General features: G+C 42.0%; 1 protein-coding gene across 1 annotated transcript in view; it reads right to left on the bottom strand.

Moving 5' to 3' along the window:
• Positions 1-19,218, bottom strand: part of Sesn1 (sestrin 1) — a 78,717-nt gene that overhangs the window by 21,009 nt on the left and 38,490 nt on the right. The window lies entirely within an intron of this gene.

The following is a 19,218-nucleotide window of genomic DNA, read 5'->3' as shown; positions in this document are numbered from 1 at the left end:
CTTGGAAAAACTGAGTTTAAGACATAAATCATTGACATTTTTAGGTCCAGAATCTAAATCTTGTGCCAATACTATTTCCTTCCTTTGGTAGCTTTATTGATTTCTTCAGAGAAAATAAAACAAACCTTGTGCCGGGCGTGGTGGCACACGCTTTTAATCCCAGCACTCGGGAGGCAGAGGCAGGCGGATTTCTGAGTTCGAGGCCAGCCTGGTCTACAAAGTGAGTTCCTGGACAGCCAGGGCTATACAGAGAAACCCTGTCTCCAAAAAAAAAAAAATCAACAACAAAAACAAACCAAACAACAACAACAAAAACATTGTCAAAATAGATCTCTTTTTTCTATGCTTGTGTTTTCAAAAGCTTACATGTTCAGGTTAAGAAAAGAAAAAGTTGGAACACACTCAAAAAAGGAAATATATGGAGCTTAAATGACTAAACACTGACAGACACAGCTAGGGCTTCAAGAGGAAAAAAGGTTCAGTCTTGGGAGGTGAGGTTACAATGTGTCAAAGAAGACTCTTCCGCTTTCAGCTCTTGAATCCTCATATTCTGAAAGTCACAGGTTAAAAATCGTTACTCTTTCTTTTTCTCCTGCAGGAAAGATCAATTGTTGCAACTTCTTAAAGCCCTCCCCCCCAAATCTTTTCTTTCTTTTTTAACTAAGAAAAGCAAGCTGCTTAGTTAATAAAAGAGGAGGCCAGGTCTGTCTAAGCTCTCTTTTGCTGAAGAGCCACAAAAATAAATGATACAATCAAATCTCTATTTAGCCATAAACAAACAATACAGATCCATTAAGCTACCCCTCTTGAATGAACTGGCAGGAAACTAATAACTTAGAGAAATGAATTTAATTGATATGTGGGGTTGAAATTTATAAAAGCTAGTTTTAAAATGAGTAAGGCAATGAAAATTGATGACTCTGGAATTGTTGAGCAATAGTTTTATCTTCTGAAGTTATAGTTTTAGTTTATCTAGCAGGGTATGCCATGTTTATGAAATTATTAAAATTGTTCGCCACTGCAAAAATAGTGCTTACCTTTCTATTTACAAAACACAAAGGAGAAACATTAATTCAGCTAATTCCAAGATGGTTTAAAATAATAAAGTGGCACATTAAAGTTGTATATTGCATGTATAGTGTCTAATATTTAGAGCTTGATAAGTACTTATTAAAAAAAAAAAAAAAAAAAAAAACCAGTTCAGCTGAAAACAGCCATTTCCTGTAACCAGGCAAGACTTTCAATCTGGGACTTGGAAACCAACCCAACCACAAAACTTTCATTTGTCCTGCCTATAAGATATGCAAGGGCAAAGATAGAGCAGAAATTGAGGAATGGCCAACCAATGACTGATCCATAGCTTGAGACCTGTGCCATGAGAAAGAGCTACCCCCTGGCACTATTATAATACAAGTGTGTGTGTGTGTGTGTGTGTGTGTGTGTGTGTATACATACACACACATAAATATAATGTTATATTTGCAGAGAGGAGCTAGCATAGTTGCCATCTGAGAGGTTTTATCCAGTAACCAAGGGAAACAGACATTCATGAGGTGGAGCTTGGGGAAATCCTATGGTAGGAAGGACCGAAGGAGCAAGAGGAGTCAAGGACACCACAAGAAAACCTACAGAATCAACTAGCCTGGGCCCATAGGGGCTCCCAGAGTCTAAACCACCAACTACGGAACATGACCTAGGCCCTCTGCACATATATAAAAGTTGTGCAGCTTGGTCTTCATGTGGGACTCCTAAAGCAGGGGCAGGGCTGTCTCTGACTCTGTCGCCTGCCTTCGGATCCCTTTCCCCTAACTGGGCTGCCTTGTCTAGCCTGGAAAGAAAAAGATGGACCTAGTCTTAGTGCAACTTGATATGCCAAGGCTGACTGATCCCCACAGAAGGCCTCCCCTTGGGTAGATTGGGGGTGTGTGTGAAAGGGAGGGACTCAGAGAGGAGGGGGAGGGAAGTCTGCAACTGGGATGTGGAATAAATAAATAAATTAATCAATTAGTAAAAAACAGTTCAGATATGCCAAACAAAATCAGGAACAACAAATCGAATTTTTTGGATAGTTTCAATTATTTAATGCTGTTTTGCATGAAATGAAAAATAATTTAACTTCTACTCTAATTCAATAGTTTACTGAGAACCTTCAAGCTATTAAATATCCAAGATTCCTTTATGGTCTCTCTAAAGACTGACCTAAATTCTTCCAGAGTACTAACTGCTGCTCTCTTGTATAGGCAGCACTATGAATTAGTCACTTTACTGTCCATTAAAAAAATTAAAAAACACTGCCCCAAATAAATCTACAGTGACCATGAATTCCAACAAATAAATGTATTAATTATCCTGGAAATACCATGTGGCTGTCACTTCGAGGGACATTTCTCCTCCAAGTCATGTAATAGAAAGTTTGTGTTTCCCTAAGAGATTTCCTTCTTGAGTAGTGCAGGAAGGATCTAGTGTTGGGCACCCTGAGCACGCCATAAACACCAAAGGAAAGGACGCGCATCCTGAGCAGGGGCAGGCCTGGAAAGGGCTGTCATTTCCATATTTACTGAGGGTTATCAGCGCAGGCCAGGAGCTATTTTATAAAGTCTGCTATTTGAACATTTTATTTCAACATTTTGTTCCTTTTAGGAAGAATCTGGCACCTGATCAAAGAGGTAATGGAATTTTCTTTTCCTCTAAAAATGTTTTGGCCAAATCACAAGTTGTGTCAAAGTGAGATTCATTTTCTCTGTATATGTCCTTAACAGAACGCCCACAACTCATCTCTTCAAGAAGAGCTGATACTTATGCAAAGCAGAGCAACAGTGAACGACCTGATGCTGGCTCTGAACTATGAATATTCAGAGTCCAGGCATGGAAATAAGCTTTCTGGGGGATGGAGCTGGGAGGATCAGCAGAGGCTGTTGGTGAGAAAATTCCGGGGAGAGTTTGGGAGCAGGGAGGCAGCCCTTAGCAGTCTTTTAAGGGAAGTCAAATGAAGGAAATGTCTGGGTCTGGAGCAGAGGGGATGAGAGAACTAGAAGGCAAAGGTACTAAGGTTTAGGTACTATATCCAACTTTCATTAGGGATATGAGTTTCATTCTTTTTTTCTTTTTTCTTTTTGAGACAGGGTTTCTCTGTATAGCCCTGGCTGTCCTGGAACTCACTCTGTAGACCAGGCCTGCCTCTGCCTTCCAAGTGCTGGGATCAAAGGCATGCGCCACTACCGCCCGGCATGAGTTTCATTCTTAAGGGTACTATGGAGTTATTGAAAGGTTTAAACAAAAGAGTAACAGTCTATCTGCACTTAGCTGGGGTTTAGAAAAATATACTGAATGAGGCAAAATGAGGAGCAGAGAGATGTCAGGGAGGTGGCTGGGGCAACCCTGGCACAGTAAGAGGATGGTATGGAGAGCAAGGTGAAGGAAGACCAGCGTCAGAGCTTCCCTCTGTCTGTCCAGGGAGAGAGTAACGTGTTCCTTGAAGGAAGCAGTGCACTCTAGGTCCTGAAATCTAGAAGATAGTTCTCAAATTATTTGCTCTGATGGTCAAGAGTCTTTACTGAACGCATTAGGTTTTAAAATTTATAATCAATTCATATGATGGAATAGGCATAGTCTAGTAGAAAGAACAGTTATTAATATAATTCAATAAATGTCCAACAGTGGCCTCGCTTTCTCAAGTTGCTAACCAAAGTCACAGTAAAGATCTGCCGTTCACTCCCTAGCATCATTCTTGTGTTCAATAGCTGGATAAGACTATAGCAGTGTGTTCAGCCTTTAAACCAAGAGTGGAGTGGGATCTGTCAGATTTATGAAGTGCAAGAATTCCCAGATGTCAGTTAAAATATTTCATGTAGAATAAGCTGGTTTATAAGGTTACTTCTGCTTACTAGTTTTGTCAAAAAATATTCTCCTCCAACTTGTGTCTTCCTGTTTTTAAATATAGAGCTGCCCTGCTAACAAAGCACTTTTTTCTTTTCTTCCCCTGGCGTTGGGTACAGTGCCATCCTTTCACCGTGAACTCAGTTTTAACCATTCTTACTTGCTCTGTGCTGTTTACACTTCTTCAGCAGAATCTCCATAATTATATTACTTTAAAGCAGCAAGACTGAGGACCAGTCTTTGTTTTTCTCTTTTATTTAAGGTTTCTTCTTTTACAAATGTCAAATGTTTCAAATCCCTGCACAAAGGAGTTTAAAAATATGGGCTATTACCCATACTTATAAATAAATAGTGTTCTAAAAAGCCTTAATGATTTTAAATTAAAAAGTCATTTTCATCCTTAAAAATTCAGTGTGTTACAATATATGTCTGGGTTTCCCAGGCTGATGACAAAGAGAGCAGTAACTTATCATGTTCTCTGTGTCAGACAGTAAGCATGTGAGTGCATAAAGCAGCCTCCATTACCCCATTGTTCACATTTGTGAACCAGAAACTCAGTGAACCATGGTTGATTTGTTCCAGGTCATAAAAGTAAAATGCAGTACGGAATTAGAACCCACGTCTTTCTGATTTACAAACAAACATTGCAAAACAGCAGTCCTTCTATGAGGGTGTTTCTCCTAATGAGTGTAAAGTTAACATTTCGCTGCTTCGGCCAAGCTTTTGATTCTAGGGCAAGAAGAGAAATCAGGTAGAAAGAAAACTTACTGCCTCGATTTGACTCAGGTGGAGCTCAGAAGGGGAGGGAGGGTGTGGGTGTGGGAGTCTTTGTCTCAGAGCCTCTCTCCCTGTTATTCCTCCTAGTATTTCTTCTCGGATCTCTGTGACCTCATGCTCTCCAGATCATCAGGGCTATCTTACTTTGCCCACCTGACCTACTAACTGTGCCCCACAGTACCTGTATTCCTCTGTGGTAAGAGAAGGGTCTTAGGGCCTAAGCTAGCTCACAGCACTCACTGTGAGTGACAGTGCATTATCTCATTTGTCTCTTAGAGATGCACATCATTAAGCTCTGAGGGCTTGAGCTGCTGCCTCCCAGGTGCCTTTGTGTGCGCCCACCAGCAGAGAGCATGTAGACTGTAAAGTGGCCTGTCAATTAAAGTGTTGGCTCAGTGTGGGCTTGACAACCAGTTCAATATTGTTTTGTTAAAGATTTGGAGACTTGGGGGCTGCCTAAGTCCCCAGAGGCAGGGCAGCTCAGCTTGTTCCAGGGTTAGCTGTTTTTAGCCTCTCCCTCCTCCTTGGGAAGCTACAGATACTCCCAGGCCGCTTTGATTTCTTTCTTGCACTGGCAAGACAAGGTTGCCGAGCAGCATGTATAACTTACTTGTTAAGTCAGGCCGGCACATGCAAGTCAGACACTGCCTGTGTACAGAGCATTGTCTGACAAGACCTGTGGAACATTGTGTAACCCTGCTTGGCTTTAACTATCCACGGGGCCAGTTAGGGTGAAGTGATAGGGAGGTGGCTCTATTGAGATGAAGTTAAATAGCATCATTCAGTCAGCAGGCAGTCACTTCTCAGCATCATCAAATTAAAAGGGAATGGATCAGATTGGAACTATCAGGAGGTCCAGGAGACGTGAGTGTGGGGATTGACTGTTGGTCTTCTACGACTCTAGAAGCTACCAAAGGTTTTGAGGGGACATGCTGATACAAGTCAAAGGTAGCTCAAGACACTAAATACATGACATAAGCAAGTAGAAAAGATGTCTTAGACTATGAATATCTAGATATTGTGTGATTTAAAAAATAGCTTTGGGAGATATTATTTCATTTATACCTAAATTTAAAAACTCACTCCAAAAGAGATTAAAAATGAAATCTGTATTTTAGTCTGTGCACCAGACACAATTAGAACTTAAAAAATGTTAAGATACTGTATGCTAACTTTACAAAATGATGGGTTAAAAAACAATTCTAAACTTCAGCAGATGGGGGAGGGGAGGGAAGGAGAGGGCTGGGCAGGCAAAGCCACAGGGTGTACTTCAAATGGGTCACCCTCAACTTTTTAACTTTCTCTAAGAACAAAACACAAGCCTAGCAACACATCAGCCAATCACAAAGCAGACAAACACGAAGACTTCAACTGCTCCAGATACCAATGGGGTGCAACCTTCAATTTTTTTTTTTTTAATTATATAGTGTCAGATGTCAGAGCAGAACACAACAACTTATAAAACAGGATACACTGTCCCAGGTTAAAAGTAACTGGTAAAAATCTCTTCTTCAACTCTTGAAAAAATAGATTAATATCATACCAATCATTTATTTCTTTCATCTTTATATGACACATAGAATATATATTAAATAGGATATATACTAAAATTGCCATTAATGCATTTAAATAAAAGTATAGAATTTGTGGAAAACTTTCTTTGTACAGGTTGGAAATAAGAGTTGGAATCTTTATAAGAAAAGATTCTTTCTTTTTAAATTCCCTAACAATTTCCAACATTCATGGGAAACTTGAATACTGAAAGGCAGCAGAGCATCTCCAAGAGTCTAACAATGGTTAGATCAGCCCGACACAAACATGGCCTTCACACTGAAGGTGGCCCAGGTCTGTTGTTCCTCCTTGGCAGGCCGCAGCCGCTGTGCACACGTTTCCTGAGGACTCTGGAGAGGTTTCCAGAGTGTTGTCGGTGTCACTGTCATGTACAGTTTTCTCAGACCTCAGCACTCCCTTAGTCTGAAGGCTAATTTACAATACAGGCAGGAACAACAAAGGTTAGGTATCTTTCACTTTGCTTTGTCTTGATGAATTCAGAAAGCATTCTAAAGCAATTTCCAGTATTTCCTGTGAAAATTTCCAAGGGCTACATTTAATTTTCTCTTTAATTTATTTTGTATGTATGTATGTATGTATGTATGTATGTATGTACATGCATGTGCAGGATGTCTGTTGTGGGCACATGTGCCTTGGAGTGGGTGTGAAGATCAGAGGCTAATTTTGTTCTCTGCCTGCTACCTGTCCATGGAAGATGGATGGTAGTGTAGTGTGGGTGGGGGGAGGTAGAAGGAGGCTAAGGGGGTGGGGAGGTGAAAAGGGTAGGGAGGTGGAGGAGGGGTGATTATGATGGAGTCAAACCAGGCTGAGCCATTCACTGGCCTGAGTCCCTTTTGGGACTCACTGTAAATCCCTCACTGTAAATCCTTTGCTGGGCCATGGCTGGTTGGAGAGCACGTGCCTGGCATGTCTGAAACCCTAAGCCCCTACCTACCCCACCACCCACCCTGACAATTGCTAGTTTTGGTTCCCTAAATCGCAATATTGTAAGTAGACTGGCTTGACTTGCTGTGATCATCCATTATTTTCTAAATTTGTCAGACATGTTAAAACACAGGTTTGCTAATAATAGTGCAGACTGCAGTTAAAAAAAAAAGAATGCATGTGTTATTTTTCTTTGATACTGTATCAAAGGTTGGGGAGAGCATAAACATTTACAACAGCAGCTTTAGCTTTTATTTACAAGTTGACATATCTGTATGTCATCCTGCTCTCCTCAGGTGTCACAGAAACCAGGACAGGTTAAATTGATAAAAAAGGTAGCATTCCCACATCATCTGGAAAAGAGCTGCTGTGTGGGAGCCTCAAGCTTCCTTTGGCTACTAACCTTACTGACTGACTTCATTTAAATGTCACTTCAAGTCCCAGCAATGCTGCTCCAGTTTGTAACACATTCAACACTGTTAGGGAAGGAGACATTACAGGTCAGGCCACTGCTTCCAGTTGATAGCTTTTGAGAATAAGACAAACAGCTTTTCCTTTCTTCTCTTTCTTTTGTCCTTTATTTTCAGTGGTTTGGGGTTGGAACTCCATGGCTTTGGAGATGGTAGGCAAGTGCTCGTCCACTGAGCCACATTCCCAGCCTTCAGTCTCTTCAGAAAGGATCTCACTGGGCCATCCAGCAGGCCTCAAACTTGTTCCCTCTTGCCTTAGCCTCTGTTTCTTAGGTATCCATCAGGATTACAGGTGTTGAGCCACCAGACCTGCCACCAGGCTTTCCTCTTTTAATTCCTACAGTGATGTGCTCACGGAAACATCCCTGCTCCTTACAGGCCTGCCTGGGCTGAAGACTGCTCTAAGTGAAGGCAAAGAGGTGGAAAGAGCACGATTTCATGCCGTGCCAACACGCTGACTGCTACTGTAGTGCTCAGACTAGTAAGTACCCGCTTACACTCAACCACAACTCAAATGCATTCTAACATCCGACTTCAGAAGTCAACAGAAACTGTACTTCATGGTTTCAGATTTGAAAATGTTAAGAAAACAACTCAAATATATGTAGTTAGTAGGTGCCAGGCACTGTTTGGCATCTTACATCTGTTTTAACTCAGTTAACGCCAACAGGAATACTTCTACAGAAGCTGTCTTCATTTCTAAACAGAGAACCACAAGTGGCAAGATTAATAAGTACTTTGGCCAAATCCACACAGCTAGTGTGAGGCCTGACTGAAGGGAAGGACAGCTGAGGCCTGAGGCCTGCCTGTACTATTCTGTTCTGTTGCTTCTCTTCTGTTCCCCGTCCCGTGAGCGTGTGTCCTTCAGGAGAGCTGAGGAGGGACAACACAGTCTTCGTCAGCACCTTTTCCTATTCTTGAAGTGGGACTTCCTGTGCAATCTCTGATAGATGGTGCCTTATTGTTTAATTACATTTTTATTGCCTCCTTGATACGTATGTGCACAGATATTCATACACATAAAAATTAAAAGACAAAATAAACAACAATAAAAATCAAAGCAATGATTTGGTTTGGTGTGGTCTGGCTTTAGCCTACACACTAGTTAGAAATGAATAAAGAATCTTTCTGGTTTTGTTTTCTTTTTTATTTGCTTGTTTTGTTAAAGATTTATTTATTCTGTATACATTGTTCTGCCTGCATGTATGCCTGTAGGCCAGAAGAGAGCACCAGAACTCATTATAGATGGTTGTGAGCCACCATGTGGTTGCTGGGAATGGAACTCAGAACCTCTGGAAGAACAGCCATTGTTTTTTTTTTTTTTAATTATTTATTTATTTATTATATATAAATACACTACTGTAGCTATCTTCAGACACTCCAGAAGAGGGCATCAGATTTTGTTACCATGTGGTTGCTGGGATTTGAACTCAGGGCCTTTGGAAGAGCAGTCGGCACTCTTAACCGCTGAGCCATCTCACGAGCCCCCAGCCAGTGCTCTTAATCTTTGATCTCTCCAGTCCCCTGGCTTTATTTTCTTAAGATAGGGTCTCACTATGTAGTCCTGGTTGGCCTTGAACTCACTATGTAGACCAGGCCCGAGTGATGGGATTGAAAGTACCCAGAAAGAAAGGAAGATCTTAAAGTTCACAAGAGAAAAAGGAATTCCACCTACAAAGGAAAAAGCAAAGCCAGAAAGTAATACACTGCATACTCAAAGCCTGGAAAGATAATGAACATCTTCTGAGTTGGAGAATAAGAGACTAGCTTTTAGGAAACTAAAAGAGAAAAGACACATTTTATGGGATTAAGAAGTCTACCACCAGCAAATCCTCAGGGAAATAGTTTCAATTCAAGGAGAAGCAAATTGATCCCAGAAGAAAAATGTAAAAATTCTAAGGCACAATAAGAGAGAAAAGATTCTTTATACCCAAGACTTCCATCCCATGGATAAGTCTTACCTATCTAGGAGGTGTATATTCCTTAATGGTTATGGAAAGCCCTTATTCTTGGCTTAGAGACTGGCCAGCTCATACAGTGGCACGAAGTGTCACATGATCTGTCGCATGGATTTCCTCAGTACATGTGCCCTTTATATTCTGTGATGGTTTTGCTTGCTTTTTGAGATATGCTCTCAGTAAGGTCCTTGGCTGGGCTGCAGTTCACTATGCAGACCAGGGTGGGTGCCCTTGTACTGATGGAGATCCAATGGCCTTGGCCTTGCCATTTCCCCACTATGGTTTGTTGCTTGGGCAAACACTCTTAACACTTACTATATTGTCAAAACCCGTTATGATAGGTTTTTAAATTTTGTATTGTTTACTTTTATTTTTGTTTTTTATTTTAGATTAGGTTAGCTATATGTTTCTTGTAAATTGAGGGTTTTTTCTTTTTTCCCATTTTGCTTTATTTTAATGGTTAGGTCTTGCTATATAGTCCAAGCTGGCCTTGAACTATGACCCTCATATCTTAGGCTCCAAGTGTGGAATTACATGCGTATATCATATCTGTCCATACATGTTCTTTATGGCTTCCAAATACAAGCACTTTGTTTGATTTATGTCTTGCAAATATTTAAATATATTCTTTCAATCTATGGCATATCTTTTTATTTTGAAGATTATAACTTTTAATTTTGATGTGGTCTGGCTGATTAATTTTTTTTCTTTTTGTCCCTCATGAGCACAGATGTTTGTTAGCATTCAGCAAATGAAATATATGTTGTAACATACAGGCAGTTTAATTTTTCCTTAATGTTTCATATTTGCTGGAATGACAGGATCTCACTATATAGCACTGGCTGGCTTAGAACTCTGTGTAGACTAGGCTGGCTCCAGAGCTTCTGCTGAGTGCTTAAAGTCATGTGCCAGCATGCCCAGTTACTGTAATCAATCTTTCTTTCAGGCTCAGTGGAAGAGCAGTTGCCTAGTATGTTCAAGACCCCATGCTATCAGTCCTGAGAACCGTCAACCAAACAGTAGCAGCAGCAGCAACAGGGAAGAGAAGGTTTGCTTCCAGGCAGATTTTTTTTTCCTGTTGTTTTGTAGAATTTTAGTTTTTGCTTTTCACAGATTAAATGAACTTTATTCTCATTGAAAACCAACTTGCTAAAGTGTTTCCAAAGAATGGGGTTTGGGTAAGATAGTTTTCAGTTTTGGAAGATGGGGCAGACACAGGTTGAGCTGTGGGCCTTTTGCATGCAAAGCAAGTACTACGCTATAGCTACAGCCCTCAGCTTTTAAGCATCTCTATTATATTTGGTTTTCAGCGGGGAAATGCTATACTCAACTTTTTTGTCACTACATGAAATACCTGATAGGATACATATGAAGAAAAGAGCTTAGAGTTAGAGGTTCTAGCTTAGAGGTTTAGAGGTTCTAATTCCAAAATGGCACAGCACATGCCTGGCAGGAGGCTGTCCCTTGCTTCACAGCATGGCAGAAGCACAGCCAGCAGATCTCATCTCAAACCAGAGTGTACACAGAGCTGGGTGAAGCCAGGCTTGTTCTTTTTGTAACAATCCTCTTGAAAGAATGATCATATCTTGCTCCCAAGCACCCCAATGGTCTCTCCAATACAGCTTACCTCTGGGGGGTTTCAAAGTTCTTCCTAATACTGCTATTCTTAGGACCAACTGTCCAATGTAACTCCTGACAGACAAACAAACCAAACGAACCAAACCCACAGCATGGAAGAGGGAAGGGGGAGGAAGGCATACAGCTCTAACTGGGTGACTGTTCTTTTGAGGAACAATTGTGAACCTATAGACCTTGGGCATACTTGCATGTAAATTACACACTCTGGCTTCCCACTCCAATCCATTTAGCAAAGCCTTCCTTTCAGGGACTCGACCAGACAGACTTGGGGGCTGGGGATAAGGAAGTCTATACTGTTCTATATTTTCTAATCTTGGGCCATTAAGAAAGTGCCATTTAGAAGCAAGACTAGTTGACACCAGGTTTTCTGTAACTGTCAGCATAGGTCAAAGGGAATGACTGTTATAGAAATGCTTTCCTTCTTGATTTCCCAGGAGTCGGATGGGAAACTTCCAAGTGTGCATGTAAGGCAGTTACTACCAGGAGTCTGGGCTGTAGAAAAATTCTAGTAATAAAATCTTTTTTTAAAATACAGGTATGACTTGCTCAAGGACTGGAACTCAGAAACACAGGTCTCTCCAGCCAGTAGGAGAATGCTTGCTATAAACCACACAGCACTGCTGTCCTGAGCAGTTCCAGTTTTCTGGCTAATCCCATTCTTCCCTCCTCTGTCCTGGGAGGATCCAATGGGAATTCCACTTTCTGCTAATGTTTGCACAGGAGTTTTTCAGAGGCCAGGGAAAAGCAGGCAACAGAAGGAGGTCAAACCCAGGGGCTCACACCTATCTGAGCAACATATTTAGCCCAACACCTAGAGACATTAAACAGTTATAAGTGTATGGTTTTGCAATGTTCCCCCTAACTCCTAACTAGATGGTTTTAGGAGTGAAGCCTTTGGGAGGTGGTCAGGTCTGAGGATAGAGACCCCATGACAAGGCTGATGTTCTCCTAGCTACATAGGGATGCAGCCAGCAGGTAACAGAACTGGAACTGAGAAGAAGGCTTTGACAGACCTCAACCAAACGTTCTGCTGTCACCCTGATATTGGACTTTCAGTCTCCAGAGCTGTGAAAGAAGAACATCTGGGGTGTGTGTGTGTGTGTGTATTGACTAAGTACTTGGTTATAGCAACCTGAGAAAAGACAAGGAGACTTCCCTATGCTTCCTTCAAAAGCTTCTCACACACACACACACACACACACACACACACACACACACAATTTTTTGTAACTTCCAGGGTAGATGAAGTTATAGACCTGGCAAAAACTACATGGAAATATTGTGTAAGAAACAAGAACTATGTATTGTTTATTTATTTACTTATCTATTTATGACTGTGTATGTGTGTGTATGTTACATGGGTGTATGTTACATGGGTGTATGTGCATGTGTATTTGTTTGCGTGTGTGGATATGTCTGTGTTTATGAGTATGGAGGGCTAAATTGACACTTTTTTTTATCATGTTCCAATTTATTTGTTGAGGTAGGGTCTCTTTCTAAACTTGGAGATTGCCAATTCTACCAATTTGGCTAGTCGGGCTAGCCAGCTTGCCCAGATCCATCCCTGCCTTTCCAAATGCTGGTATTACAAGTACAGCTAAACCTAGAGCAAAACAAAACAAAAACGATCCCCATCCAAAAACAACAAAACCAAAAAAAACCAAAAAACCCAGTACTGGAGTCACATAATGCTGTGACACATACACACACATACGCACGACTTGAGAAGAGACACCTTTAACTGAGTTTAAACTTTACCTTTAAAAGTGTATGTTCGGCCTGGGGTGGTGGGGCATATCTTTGATCCTAGCACTCAGAAGGCGGTGGCAGGCAAATCTCAGTGAGCATGAGACCAAGTTGATTTACATAGTGAATTCTAGACCAGCCATAGCTACAAACTGAGACCCTGTCTCAAAAACAGAACAGAACAAAACAACAAGTGTACATTAGGACTCTGCTTTAAATGAACAAAATGAACTAACTCTAAACATTAGTGTCTAAATCATTCACCTGATAATAGTCTAAACTTCTTAGTCACTGCAGGCCCACCGTGAAACAGAGCTCTAACACATGAGGGTGCTTTATCATGTCAGGTCTGCAACAGAGGAGGCACCGAATGTGGGACTTGTGGGAAAGGAACCTTCTTTTTGTTAGAGAGAGCTTCAAAGACCTATAACATCCACACATTATGCCACACCTTAGAAAGACTTCTTGAAGCCACTGAAGAGCAGGGGACACAGGTGACAACAGAGGAAGCACACTTTAATCCAGCAATTAGTCTCCAGATTTAAAACACTTGACTCAAGACAACTATGCAACCCTAATCCTTGTTAGAAGGAGTGGCTTTGCTGCATTAAATCTGTTTCTTGAGTGTGTTAATTATTACTTAAGACGCTGTTAATTTTCAAACTGTGACCAACTTTCCCTCATATTTCCTCCCCCAAAATAGGGCTTTCCTATTGTTTTCCTTATTGAGCATGGAGAATATACAAGTTATTTGCCATCTAAATTTGTACCTGTCCTGGTTTGCTTTCCATTGCTGTGATAAACATCATGACATAAGCAACCTGGGGAGGAGTTTGCTCGGCTTACATTTCCATGCTGTGATCCATCACCCTGAAAAGTCAAGTCAGAACCCTGAAGTAGACACCACAGAGGAGCAAGGCTCACTGGCTAGCTCTCCACAACATGTTCTGATACTCTTATGCTTGCCAGTACCCCTGCCCAAGAGGGCAGCACCCCCTGTGGGCTGGACCCTCCCCACATCAGTCATCAATCAAGGAAATGCTTCACAGACTTGCCTATGGGCCAACTGAGATTCCCTCAACCAATGACCTGTGTTTGTGTCAAGTTGACAAATGGATCAGCACAATGTCCAACTAACCTGTGCTTTGCTGAGCCGTCTTCTGCCTATAGTGAGCTTCTTAGAGGTAGTCTGTCTGGGAGAGAATGTGTATTCTTACTACTATTAGGGTAATAAAGGGCTGGAGATGCAGCTTACTGGTACAAAGCTTGTCTAAGGTAACCAACCCTCAAAATGTTAAGCACTGCTCACCTGCAACAAACAATAGGTAAAAACACAACAGGTTTTAACAGAGCCATACCCTTTCCTAACATTCAAGTCTCTCATTTATGTTCTCATTACCTGTTTCCAGTCCCGCAGTAGCATGAGAGCCCAGCACCAAAGCCCTCAGGGCCTGACAAGAAAGCCCTTGCTAAGGTCTTACCTCCCAAGGATCTGGCATGAGGAGAGAGATGACAAGAGTAAGAAGAATGGATGCTAGGGAAATAGACAAATTCTGTAGGGTTATCAATGCCCATGAAGGCAAGAGCAATGCTTGATGCGCAGAGCACTTAATCATGAAGCGCATCTGTAGCAACCCTCTGTTCTCTGTGCGTGTGGGATCAGTCCACCAGCAGTCAAGGCCTCTGAACCCTTTTACGTCTCAGGAGGCTCTGCCCTGAGAACTGGGACTAGGTGAGACAGAAGACTAAATCTACTCAAGGGCTGGCTGTATGACAAGTATGTCACAAAGGAAACAGTGTGCCCGACTCTCAAGATGCTAAGGCCTTGCAGGAACCATGACAACTCACAGCAGTGATCACAGTTCTAGGAACTATGGAAAAAAAGCAGACACATAGAGTTTTGTGATCCACAGATTAATTTCATAGGGTGCCCTGCACAATTTCTCACAACAGCTTTGTGAGACAGAGCTCACTATTCTCATATTACCCTTGAAGAATCATGTCATACAACAGATCATGGCAGAGGTACAAGTCAAATGTAGCTTTGTTCTGATTTTGGAACCAGTGTTTTACCTTTAAAAGTTTAAAGTGGAGCTCCAGGGCCTGTTCCTAGGGAGTGTAATCCAGGAGATCTCCATGAGCACAGAAATAACTACAGGGAAGCACTGGGTAATGCATAATGAAGGGTTAACGGGCAGAGCTCAGAGAGGAAAGCACAGAGAAGATGCCAGGGGAACTCAAGAGGTAGGAAGGAGATTGCCTGGCTCACATGGGTTTGTTGGAAACCAAGGTGAGCTCTCAGCAGGGACATTTGCACACATCTACTGACTAGCAGTGAGCCTAACTGCTCCTTCCCTTCAGCTTTATCATCTCTATCCCGCCAAACTTGCTTGCATATGTTATCTGTCTTGCCCTTCCTAGTCTTGTATATAGGCTCTTCCCTCGTGACTGCCAGTCTTCTGGCTCAGATCCTGTTCACTGCTGAGTGTCTTGCAGACCCTGATCCTCAAAATAAATAAATAAATAAATAAATAAATAAATAAATAAATAAATAAATAGATCTTTATCAATTGATTACCAATCAGAAGAAAATTTATTTTCCAAAACGTTTTGTTTCTTTCTACTTTAACAGAAAGGTGACATTGCTCAAGGCAGCTCTGACGGAGATGCTCACAATATAAGTAAGGTTACTTGCACTGGGCCCACTCATTGGCAGGTAAATCTAGCTGTTGGTGTCATGCTATTCTCATGCAGTTATCTTCAGAGCTTACGGCAGCACAATGAGGCAGAGGGTATCAGAACTTTAGGTGACATCTGGGCTCCAACCTTAGGACATTATTTTACCTCACTGTGCCTCAGATGTCTTTTCTCTGTAAAACTGAGGTGGTGGACTTCACAAGGTGGTCCTGAGAACACAGAGTGATAGTCTGCTAAAGACAAGTAAGTCACTATTTGACAGACCCAGTATTTTGGCACCTTCATACTGTCAGGTTTCCAGCTACATGAGAGAAATAATAATTTATAATAAATTAAAGACAAGCATTTGTTAATATTGCCTCTGATATTTCAGCTGTGTTTCCATGCAGCACTAAGATGGTGCACAGAGATGAACTTTACTGTTAATCATTTATAAAGAAACTGAAGCAGCGTAGAATGAATGGCTCAGGAAATATTAGCATCAGAACCCAACAATGCAGGTTCTGAGGATAAATTCAATCCCTCCTTCCTTAAATATTTGCACTCACACAACGGGAAGGAAGGACAATACAGTGAGAGCACAGGATTATACAAACCATACAGTGGTTCATCACTGGTCAGAAAACACTACCTGTGGGAGTGTAGGTCTGTATGGGACATTAGAGACAGGAGGAGCCTGGGGCAGGATTCAGGCAGTCTAGCAAACTGGAAAACTCCATGCTTAGTTGAGAGACTCCGTCTCAAAACGTAGGCTAAACAGCAATAAAGAGTTGATAGCTGATGTCTAATTCTGACTTTCACAAGGGCACACAAAGTTAAGTGTGCCTGCATGCACGCACATATCTAACATACACACACAGTGAGAGCAAGAGACAGAAACTCTTATATTAGGCTTCTGACACTGGCAGTCTAATATCCTGAATAATACAGACAAAAGTTCAAGTTCACTGTGTTATAGGGGGCCTGGGAGTGCTGGGGATCAAAACCTTAGATGTCCTAATCACTAGACTACATACCCCAGCTCCACTTACTTTCCAAATAACTTCTCTTTCGTCTTGTCTTCTCCTCCCTCCCTCCCTCCCCTCTCCCTCTCTCTCCTTCAACCCAACTTGAAGGTTCTCTGTTGTGGTGGTGTGAACAAGAATGACCTCCATAGATTCATATATTTGAATGCTTAGTCACCAAGGAGTAAAACTGAGAAGGATTAGGAGGTGTGGCCTTTTGGAGGAAGTATGTCACTAGAAATGAGCTTTGAGGTTTGAAACGCCCATGCCATTTCCCCCACCTCCTTCTCTCTCTCTCTCTCTCTCTGTGTGTGTGTGTGTGTGTGTGTGTGTGCCTGGTGTCTAAGGGCCAGGATATAAAGCTCTCACTTACTGCTCTGCACTATGCTTGCCCACCTGCCGCTGTGCTCCCCACTAACCCTCTGAAACTGTAAGACATTAACTATAGTTAAATGTCTTCTAAGAGTTGCCTTGGTCATGGTGTTTCTTCCCAACACTGACTAAGACACGAGTTTTTCTGTTTCCACTCGTTTCCCTCCTACTGCAGACTTGCACACCCCATTGTTATCCTTCGCTTGGCTCATTTCCACGGTACCAGGGAGAGAAAGAGGCAAGAAAATTCACTTGATGATGGATCACTGTCACAGCATTCTTCACCTAGGTTTTCATGGGCACTCTCAAGATCCCTATCTTTTTTTCTGCTCTTTTTCTCATTTGGTGAGTGTCACTGTATAGCCCAGGCTATCCCATACCTCTACTTTCTGATTACTGAGTTTCTAGGCTTGTATCACATGCCTGGCTCCATTATGCACATCATGCTTATGATGGCTATTCCTGGTTGTCAACCTGTCTATATCTGGAATGAGCTACAATCCAGAAATGGAAGGTACACCTGTGAGACATTTTCTGCTTGGGTTGAAGTGGGTGATTCCACTTCTGGTCCAGACCTTTGAGGTAGGACGACATACCTCTGATCTGGATCTTGAGGTGGGAAGACACACCTTTAACCTGGGCCACATCTTCTGCTGGAACCTATATAAGGGCATGGAATAATGAAGGTTTTGTTCTTTGCCTACTTGCTAGTACATCCATTCCTTCAATGGCATTGGAGCCTACTTCTTCAGTTCTGGCATATACTCAAGATTAGCTGAGACACCCAGCCTTGGGACTGAGTGACTACAGAGTCTTGGACTTTCCATGCCCAGCCAGCCATTGTTGAATTAGCTGGACTGCAGCCTATAAGTAATTCCAATAAATTCCATGTATGTGTGTGTGTGTGTATATATATATATATATATATATATATATATATATATTCACATGTATTGAATACACACACACACACACACACACACCCCTTAAGTTCCACTACTCTGGAGAACCCTGACTAATACAATCTTAAGATGTTCAACTCTTAGAAATGAACTGCCTCAAAAACCAGAATTTTTTTCCTTCACTATTCATTCAATGTGCTTCTGTTAAGTGTTCATGTGCCAGGAATAACTAGACGATGCAGGCATGAGAAACCCTCTTGAGCTGTTGTTCGTGAAGGGAGCCCAAGGGACTCCCCTGGCAATAGACTATTGCTGTTGCCTTTAGTTGCCTCCAAGTTGAAGGTAAGTCCCTATTGCTAATGATACTATATACTTTGGACACAGAATGAGGACTAGTTTCCATAGAACCAGAAGGCAATGTGCATGATGCCTAGGGCAGGAAGTAGCCAGCAGCCCTCCTCAGCTGTGCTGCCGAGGATCTGTGACAATGACCTGCATGGCGAGACACCCATCCCTGAAGGTACAAGAGCACTTATAGCTTAATGGGAGCCAACAACTGTCTGTCTGACTAGGCTGAAGGCCTGCTCAACAGGAAGGAAATGGGGCCTGGTGCTGTAAACTTAGTTAACCACGTGACTCTCGAGGTCATGGATCTTGGAGGAGAATATACTACTTTCCCACACCAGTAAAATTCCTAAGCACCTTCTAAATACTTATCCTATACCACAGGCAAGTGTAACTCTCACCCCTCATCAAAGCAGATGGAGAGCATGACAGAAAGCCACAACTGGTCACAATGCAGAGAACAACTAGCCAGGAGGTGCCCAGCCCCGACTGATACAACACAACCTCAGGCTCAGCAGCACTCGGGAAAACAGAGTCTAAGAGCCAGAGATCAAGGAAGTCTGTAGCAAGACATTATAGGGAAGCCACACACCTATAAAATCTTACTAACGCTACAGCTACTTAACCAAGGGCACCACCAGCTGACATGCCAAAGTGCATGTGGCTCATCTCATACACAGAGGAAGAGCTGTGGCAATTAAGGACTGCTGTGAGAGGGGTGATTAATCTTTCCCAAAGACGACACCCCTAAATGGTTATCCAGTAACAAATAGTCCTGAAACACACTCATAACTACACTAACAGGACTCTGCAGGTTGCATTTATATATTTGTACACATATATGTATCAAGAACAGTGTACTGGCTAGTTTTGTGTCAACTTGACACAGGCTGGAGTTATCACAGAGAAAGGAGCATCAGTTGGGGAAATGCCTCCA

Source organism: Mus caroli, chromosome 10, assembly GCF_900094665.2.
Source record: "Mus caroli chromosome 10, CAROLI_EIJ_v1.1, whole genome shotgun sequence".
In the NCBI taxonomy this organism is placed as follows: Eukaryota; Metazoa; Chordata; class Mammalia; order Rodentia; family Muridae; genus Mus; species Mus caroli.
The sequence above is the reverse complement of the archived record's forward strand: the minus strand, read 5'-3'. Positions and strand labels throughout refer to the sequence as shown.